The sequence below is a fragment of the Suricata suricatta genome, chromosome 8, assembly GCF_006229205.1.
Source record: "Suricata suricatta isolate VVHF042 chromosome 8, meerkat_22Aug2017_6uvM2_HiC, whole genome shotgun sequence".
NCBI classification, from domain to species: Eukaryota; Metazoa; Chordata; class Mammalia; order Carnivora; family Herpestidae; genus Suricata; species Suricata suricatta.
Window position 1 is genome coordinate 27,934,081 of NC_043707.1, and position 9,314 is coordinate 27,943,394.

The 9,314-nt window shown below is 42.1% G+C and overlaps 1 protein-coding gene across 6 annotated transcripts in view; it reads right to left on the reverse strand.

Annotated features, from left to right (window-relative positions):
* Nucleotides 1-9,314, reverse strand: part of GTF2I (general transcription factor IIi) — a 107,812-nt gene that overhangs the window by 97,732 nt on the left and 766 nt on the right. The gene's annotated exons all lie outside the window — the stretch shown is intronic.

A 9,314-nucleotide genomic window follows, 5' to 3' on the forward strand; every position in this document is an offset into this window, starting at 1 on the left:
TTAAAAAAAAAAAAAAAACAGGTAAAGGATCCCTAGGTAGTTCAGTCCGTTAAGTGTTGGACTCATGACCTTGCAGTCATGGAATCGAGCCCCTTGTTGGGCTCCACACTGAGTATGGAGATTAAGATTCTTTCTCTCTCCCTCTGCCCCTCTCCCTGACTCGTTCTCTCTCTCTAAAAAAATTATTTTTTTAATGTTTTTATTTATTTTTGAGAGAGAGAGAGAGAGAGAGAGCGAGAGCGAGAGCATGAGCAGGGGAGGGTCAGAGAGAGAAGGAATCACAGGATCTGAAGGCAGGCTCCAGGCTCTGAGCTAGCTGTCAGCACGGAGCCTAATGCGGGGCTCGAACCCACAAACCGTGAGATCATAACCTGAGCCGAAGTCCGACGCTTAACCAACTGAGCCACCCAGGCACCCCTCTAAAAAAATTTTTAAAAGCCAGATAAAAGAATGGCAAAAAAATAAAACAAAGCCAGGGAAACAGGGTCTGCCCAAGTGATGGATCACACGTTCAGTCCTGAGCCTCAGAGTAGTCAAAGCAAGGTCCTTGCAAAACAAAAAATGTCATCAGCTATTCAGGAAGATCTGTAACTTTTCTTGATAGAAATTGCAAATGTATAAGCTATCCTTTTAAATTGATAACCCTTTACTTCTAAAAAAAATTTTAATGTTTATTTATATTGACAGAGAGTAAGCATGAACATCGGAGGGGCAGAGAGAGGGAGACAGAATCCAAAGCAGGCTCCAGGCTCCGAGCTATTAGCACAGAGCCCAACGCGGGGCTTGAATTCAAGAACCGTGAGATCATGACCTGAGCCGAAGCCGGCCACCTAACCGACTTACAGGCCCAGGTGCCCCCATAGTCCTTTAAAAAGCAGCAGCTTGCTCTGCCTACATAAAGAATGTATTTCAAAATCAGTGAGTACTAGAAAAGCTGGATCATTTGTTCTTTTCCTAACCTTGTATGAATGGGAAGAGGAAACGAAAATCAAGTAACTATGATCTAATCTAAGAGTCCTTGTGTTTTTAGTGTACTGCTCACAGATATTAGGCAACAGAGCAAAGTATTTGTGAACGTCAATTCTGGAATGAGACCCAAGTTCTGAATTCAAGTTCTATCTACTAGATATGATTGACCTTGGGATTCTTTAACCCCAAACTTACTAGTCTGGAAAATGACAAGAGTATGTGTACCTACTTCACAAAGTTATCATAATACAGTGTTGGGGCCCAGTAGGCAAAAAATTACCATCAAACAATATTTGGCCTCCTGGGCTGCACATGTGGCTTCTGTTCATCCTATGTATGATTTTCTCGTTGCTTTGCAAAGAGACATATACTTTTAGGCTTTGAATCAACTTGGGTCAATCAGTAACTCCAGCCTTCCCTTAATTTGTCTGCCAAAGATTTGCTTGTTAATGGATGAGCATCTTACCCTTGAGTAACTGATGAAGGGCCTTAAGGAATGTAAATCTCCTCATAGAATTCTTCAGGCTCATCTTCCGCTTGGAGCCAGACTATTATTAGGGAATCCCTCTCTTGTAATGACTTGATTGTTCCTATTATTTACTACTGTCTTGATAAAAATGACCTTTTCCGGAGCATGTCTTTACTTCAGGGACCTTGAAGTATGTAATCATTAAAGAAATGATGTAATCACCCAAGGCATGTAAGACCCTGGCTATCTTAATAAAGTGTGGCTTTACCACCATCCACGTTGTCTGTCTGGTCTGTCTTGTCTTGTCTGTCTTCTTCTCTAGAGATATTGTGCTGACACCAACCCCCTACTCGGGACTTTTCGACTGGGGTGTGTGGGCTGGTCCCCCGCAATGCAGGTTAAGTACCTGGCAGTGTTTCACACAAGCATTCAGTATGTTAACCATTTAAAAACTTAAATTTTCAAGTCTGATAAAATGAAAATTTCCCAACTAATTGCTTTAATTACTACTAAACAAAGTGACCTACTACTGTCTGATAGGGCAGGAAAACTAATAGAAAAGTGTCAAAATAAGTCACTGCTCCCCCCACCACCATTTATTTTTATTGACTTACATTTCCCAACTTCACTGAGCTATAATTGACATATAACATTGGGTAAATTCAAGGTATACATCAAATCACTGCTCTGCTTTTAAAGCATGCAAGTGTCAGCATGAAAAGTTGTTTACATCAAATGTAGTACTCAAAAATTATGATTTAGGGGCGCCTGGGTGGCTGTTGGGTGGCTAAGCATCTGACTTTGGCTTGGGTCATGATCTCACGGTTCGTGGGTTCGAGTCCCACATCAGGTTCTATGCTGACAACTCAGCCTGGAGCCTGCTTTGGATTCTGTGTCTCAGTCTCTCTCTCTCTCTGCCTCTCCCCTGCTCATGCTCTATCTCTTAAAATTAAACAAACTTTTAAAAAAAATTTTTAAATAGGTTTTCAATTTAAGTTAAAAAAGTCATCTTACTCCAAATATCTAAAACAAAGAAACTAAACTGAATATACACACTGAACTGAAGAGTCTTTACCCTGAAGCTCTCAACAATATAATTAGCTCAGACTAGTATTTTCCAAGAAATAGATTGTCCTGCAGCTTCACAGAATAGCTTACACACCCAGAAGGCCCTCAATATGTTGGGTAAGTGAATAAATAAGTACTGTTCCAAAAGCAATAAGGGATCCCTTCTTTTCCAAAGCTTAAAATACAGCAGATGAATAGTGAATAGCTCACTCATTTTGCTAGTGTAAGAAAACTTTTTCCTACAGATAAGGCTATAAATAAAGAAAATTATGAAATAAGTAGACTTAAAAAGTGAATAGTTAAGTGACTACCACATTGCTCCAACACACCCAAAAAAAATTATTCTAGAAGCTCTGCAGAAGCAAACAAGATGACAAAAATACAGAATCAGAAAATAATTTTTAACTTACTATAAGAAAAAAACACTAAGCTAAGGACTATGTATGCAAATGGAATAAAAACTCACATAGCTATTCTCAAAAGTATGAGACTCATACAATCAGAAATGTTCACAGGCTCTGTCTGACCAGGGCTCATTTTAACCAAATACCCTACACTGGATCAAACTCTTCACTACTCCCTACTTCTATAACTACACTATGAAATATTCACACAGTAGGTTTTTTTGCCATACCATAAAAACAAAAACTTCAAAAATCCACACACCACTGTAAGGATTTGAAAAGGAAGGAAATCCTGACACCTCCTACAACACGGATGAACCTTGAAGGCATTATGCTAAGTGAAGAAAACCAGTCAGAAAAGGATGTGGACTACACCTAGATGAAGTCCCTAAAATCATCAAAATCACAGACAGAAAGCAGAGCGGTGGGTTCAAGGGGGTGGGGTAAGGGAGAAAATGGGGATTATTATTCAATGGACAGATTCAGGTTAGGAAGATGAGAGGGTCCTGGAGATGTGATCGTTCTAACAAAGTGACTGTACTTAATGCCACTGAACTGTACCTTTAAAAATGGTTAAAATGGAGTGCCTGGCTCCCTCAGCTGGTAGAGCATGCGACTCTTGATCCCAGGGTCATGAGTTCAAATCCCACTTTGGACACGAGCCTACTTAAAAAAAATGTTTAATAAAAATAAAAATGGTTAAAATGATCACTGATGTGACTTCTCTGTGGTATCTTTATTGAAAACATTATGTAGCGATCATAATAAATAATACACTAAATATAAGTAAGTGATATAGGGCACCTGGGTGGCTCGGAGGGTTAAGCGTCTCACTCTTAATTTCACCCTAGGTCATGATCTCAAGGTTCCTGAGATGGAGCCCCACGTCACACTCTGCACTAGCTAGCAGCACACAGCCTGATTGGGATTCTATCCCTCACTCTCTCTCTCTCTCTCTCTCTCTCTCCCTACCCCTCTCCCACTTGCACTCACTCGCTCTCTCAAAATAAATAGGTAAACTTAAACAAAACAGGGACAATAAAAAATGAGCAACATAAATGAAAAACAGTCAAGTTCTGTGGTATATATATTTTACTACAACTTTTTTTAAGATCACTATAAGGAACCACTTGAAAGAAAGAGGTGTTCATGGTAGAAACAGCAGTCCCAAAATTATTCTTTATAAAGGGAACAAATGCATTTTACATAAATGAGTTTATTCTATATTACTGAGAGATCTGTTTAGATCCATCCAAATTCTTCTGCTCCAAAAAAGCATTAAAAAGAAAACCAATGACCCAGCAATTCCTCTCCTATGTATACACACAAAAGATTTGAAAACAGGCTTCAAAACGTACTGGTGAACCAATGTCCATAGCTGTATATTCCTAACAGCCAAAAGTTAGAAACACTCTAAATGCCCATCAACAGGGCACCTGGGTGGCTCAGTCAGTTGAGCATCTGACTTTGGCTCAGGTCACGATCTCATGGTTTGTGGGTTCGAGCCCCACGTCGGGCTCTGTGCTGACAGCTCAGAGCCTGGAGCCTGCTTCTGATTCTGTGTCTCTCTCTCTGATCCTTCCCTGCTCAAGCTGTCTCTCACTCTCTCTCTCAAAAATAAATAAAACATTAGGAAAAAAACTTTTAAGGAATAATAATAATAAGCAATGTGGGCATAATACATGCTGTCATCCTTCTTTGTCAAATTATCAGCAATGAAATAATTTATTTCAAATGAGATAGCTAAGCTTTTCTTACCTCCTTTAACTGCCCTGTAAAAGCCAAGAAATTACAACTACCATTCAAATCCTTTATTAGTTTCTATCTTGAACACATCCACATCACCAGTAGGGAAAGAAGGCACTACCTCTAAAACTTATTAAGGGCTAAAGACAGTAAATGGATGCAGTGAACTTACATGTTGAGTAAGCAATTCTAGAAGGCTATTTTTCAATTACAAATTCACTACTCACAAGGTAGACATACTCAATCTCCATAATACAAATTTATAGGTCCGGGCTCATTTTAACCAGATACCCTAAGTAAGACCAAACTCTTCAATACTCTCTGCTTGTCGAATTACACTGTAATATAATCACACAGTACTTTAAGGAGGGAAAAAAAACATTACTTCCTTTGCCACCAGAGGAAAATCCCAAGAAGTTCTTGCCCTCCAGAGCTTATACTCTCCAATTTGGGGAGATAAACCTTGTAGTCAGTATTACCCGGACACTGTCTCCCTTTTTACTTTCAATGTTTATTATGAGAGAGAGGGAAAGAGGCAGAGCGTGAGCAGGACAGGATCAGAGAAAGAGGGAGACACTTAATCTGAAGCAGGCTCCAGGCTCTGAGCTGTCAGCACAGAGCCTGACGCAGGGCTTGAACTCACGGACCCTGAGATCACAACCTGAGCCAAAGTTGGACGCTTAAATGACTGAGCCACCCAAGTGTCCCTTTATTTCCTTAGAAAATTCAATTTCTCTTGGGGCGCCTGGGTGGTTCAGTGAGAGAAGTGTCTGACTTCAGCTCAGATCATGATCTCATGGCTCGTGGGTTTCAGCCCTGCGTAGAGCGAGCTCTCAGAGCCTGCTCAGGATAATCTCCCTCTTTCTGTCCCTCCCCTGCTCCCTTGTACACGCTCTCTAGCACTCTCTCAAAATAAATAAATAAACTTTAAAAATTTCAATTTCTCAAAAGTATCCAACATGGTGTTTTTATTGCTAATATTTACTGAAAGCTTCCTGGTGGCCAGATACCATCCCAAGCGGTTTCACCCCCCTCAATATTCCCAACAATCTACAAGAGAAACAGGTCCTATCATAATCTTTCTTATTTTTTAAAAAAGGGAAACTGAGGTACATAACTGTGAAGTGAATCGCTCAAAGTAATAACCAGAAGTAGCACAAGCCGGGATCTGAATCCGTCAGTCTGATTTCAGAACCTGTGTCTACAACCACAGGAAGCCCTTCTTCTCTCGCAATTATAAATTGACGTTGTCTCTCAAGTTACACTGTAAACAAACTAATCCTTTAAAAATCCTCTACAGTTTTCAACCAAGGTACAATAAGTCAATTCTCCCATCACTCTGAAAACTCCTGGCTTCTAGAACTTTCTCTTACTTTCCCACTAGGCCAAAATGGAAAAAAAGCAGTGCCAGCAAGAAAACAGAAACAAGCCAGGGTAGGAAGACAAGGGCTGTAGAAACAAAGAGAAAGAAAGAGAACAAAAACAGGAAAACTGCAGTGCAGAGGGTTCCAGCAAAGAACAGACGAGAGGAAACTGGTACAGAAATGGAAACTTAAGTACCAAGATGCTGCCTTCAGCACCTGTGATGATTTATTTATTCCCATCATTTTTCCAGTATACAAAGGAATTCTTATTTTTATTCCCCAGGCAGTCCCTCAGGCGGCACTCTGGTTAACAGAATATTCTGCATGTTGCTATTTTCACAGCATTGATCACAAGGAATCTCAACTCTACAATTATAACCAACTGATTGACTGCATTTCCCATTTTCCTTCCGTTAGTAACAATGGATGAGCTTAACTCGAAAGAATGTATACAACTTTTAAGGAACAGTGTATCAGTGATCACTGGTAGGTTGCTAGTGTTAGGGTAAATTGCCCTCTAAAGTATGTCTAAAAAGTGAAATGCGTTCTCAGAGAATTACTTCTCAAACAACTCTTCAGAAAATACCTTTCCTTAGACATACCTAAAAATCACTTGATCAGCATCTGTGTAAGCCACTGGTTAAAACAATGTCATGTTAATGATACCACAGCAGTTATGAGGAGAACTGCAATCCTTACACTCATGTTTCCAACGAAAAATGAAACCACGTTTGAACTGAATTAGGTGGAATGCAACGTACAAGCTAGGCAGCAGTAATAACAGGAAAGGTGGAGTGTTTAGTGATCTGTCAGGGTTTTATTCACAGCTCTTTAATGACAACCTGGAGAAGGGCCCTGGTCTTTTCTATTCTGTTTTGGAACACAGGATCGATCTACGGATCATCAAAAATGACAGACCATGACTGTAAACTAATCCCATTCCTCCTGCCTGATTTGAGTTACTTTCTTCCAAAAGGAAATCCATTATAATAAAGGAGAAATCTTTCTCAAGACTTGCGCCCCAAGAAAATGTCAGAAACCTCCATCTTAAGGACAGTTTCTTGTAGTCATTCTTAAAAGTGAACCAAATCGGCGTGCCCATCTGCTCAGTGGAGCAAGCGACTCTTCATCTCAGCGTCCTGAGTTCAAGCCCCCTATTGGGCATGGAGCTTCCAAAAAACAAAAAGGACACCAAATCACTGGAGTTGCCTAGGACTTTGACGGAGTGGGGTAAAGGGGGGATTCTGGGCTCCAGGTGCTCTACACCTCCTCCATCTAAGTGTCAAGTTCAGGCCTATCACTCCTTTTCAGCTCCCAGACTTTAGACTCCGTGGTGGAGACGGATGCTTCAGCCACCTCCGGGAAAAGAAAATAAATGCCGGTGCCATAAATAAGTTGATAAATAACTAAGTGGGGTTAAAAAAAAAAGCCAAGATTATTTAGTCTTCTAATTTTATCCTATACTTAAATCCAAAGCTCCTCTTAAAATTGGAGACTCTTTAAACTTTTAATTTCCTAATCCTGGACTCTCAATCAGCTTTCCAAGCAATCTACATACAGTAAGGAGTCCGAATTATTTTTGGTGAAGACCTGGGTTTTTTTTTTTTTTTTATGTTGTATTTATTATTGAGACAGAGAGAAAGAGAGCATGACGGGTCAGAGAGAGGGAGAATCAGAGACAGAGGGAGACACAGAATCTGAAGCAGGCTCCAGGCTCTGAGTTGTCAGCACAGAGCCCGACGCAGGGTTCAAACCCACAAACCTCGAGATCGTGCCCTGAGCCCAAGTCGGCTGCTTAACTGACTGAGCCACCCAGGCGCCCCAAGACCTAGTTTTAAAGTAATGAAAAGATTTAATGAAAATCTAGAATCCATTTCCCACAGTTACAACTTAATTTTGCCCCGTGGTGCCCCTGGGAAGAACGGCAGGCCCACCGCAGACCTGCAGAATGGGAACGCGTGGGGTGGGGCCCGGTGACAGTGTTTTAACAAGCCCTCCAGGGGATGCTGATGCTCAGATCTTAGAAAGCCACTGGCTTAGGGGGTGAGAGTCACACTGCCTAGGTTCAAATCTTGGGAGTCAAGGCTGACTTGCTGAGTAATCAAGAGTAAATTACTCCGATTCTCCAGACTAGTTTCCCATCTACACAGGAGAATTACGGGATTGTTTTGAAGATTAAATAAGAAAATATGCATTAAGTGCTTAAGAGTGATGCCGGATACCTAAACATTCAAACATTAACTGTCGTTACTACCGTACACAAGTCCCGTGGACGGGTGGGGGGAGGGTGCACTGAAAGGGAGACAAAGGCAGAAAAGTCTTAACCCCTAGCCCTCCTACCTACTTACTGACTACTGACTAGTACACAAGACAACCAAACACACTCCTCGGAGAAATTTAATGCAAGAGGCGGCTTTAAGTGATGCCTATAAGCAAGAGAAAGCCTGAAGAGAAGAAAAAGTCTTTTGGGCCCCAAAGTATGAGCCAAGGTCCAAAGAAGTAGCCAAAAGGAAAGAAGCGCCAGGCAATCGAACTCTGCGACTGAAAAACTGACAAAACGAATACACAGTCAAGGAAGGAAGGGAGAGAGGGAAGGAGGGAGGGAGAGAGGGAGGGAGGGAAGGAGGGAGGGAGAGAGGGAGGGAGGGAGGGAGGAAGGAAAGGAAGGAAGGGAAAGAAGGAGGGAGGAGAAAAAAAAGTCATTCCAATTCGTAGGCCTTTGCCTCGGGACTAAAGACTCGGCCTCCTCGGGGCACTCTACTGCACCCACATTTGCTAACTAACTTCCCCCTTTTGTTTCCTGAACAGCCAAAGACTACTTTTTCTGCAAGGCCTATCAAGCCATTGTCTGCAAGAGGTGAGAAGTCTGCACGGGGCCACCCCAACAGCAGGAGCGAGCACCTTTCCAAATGTCAAAGTAGACACCTGAACATTCACAGCCGCAAAAAAAAAAAAAAAAAAAGAAAGAAGGAAAAAAGAAAAGAAAGCCAAAAAACCCGACTTGCTTTACTAAAGGGCAAAAGTTGGATCAAAGTGGAGGGAGGGAGAAGGAAGGGAAAGAAGACAGTTTTGTATCTTCTTCCCTCCCCGAAACCCCGTCTGGGTGCCGGCGGGATCCAGACGGTTTATTTTCACGGCCCGAAGGCTGAGGTTTTCCGTCCGGTCATTGTGTTTATTTCCCCCAAAGAACAGGGCCCGCGGGGCCGGCGCGCCCGCCGGGCCCGGGACAAAGCCCACTCCGAGCTCCACCTGGGCGCGGGCAGGGGCGGGGAGGGGCGGCGCTCCCCGGCCCGC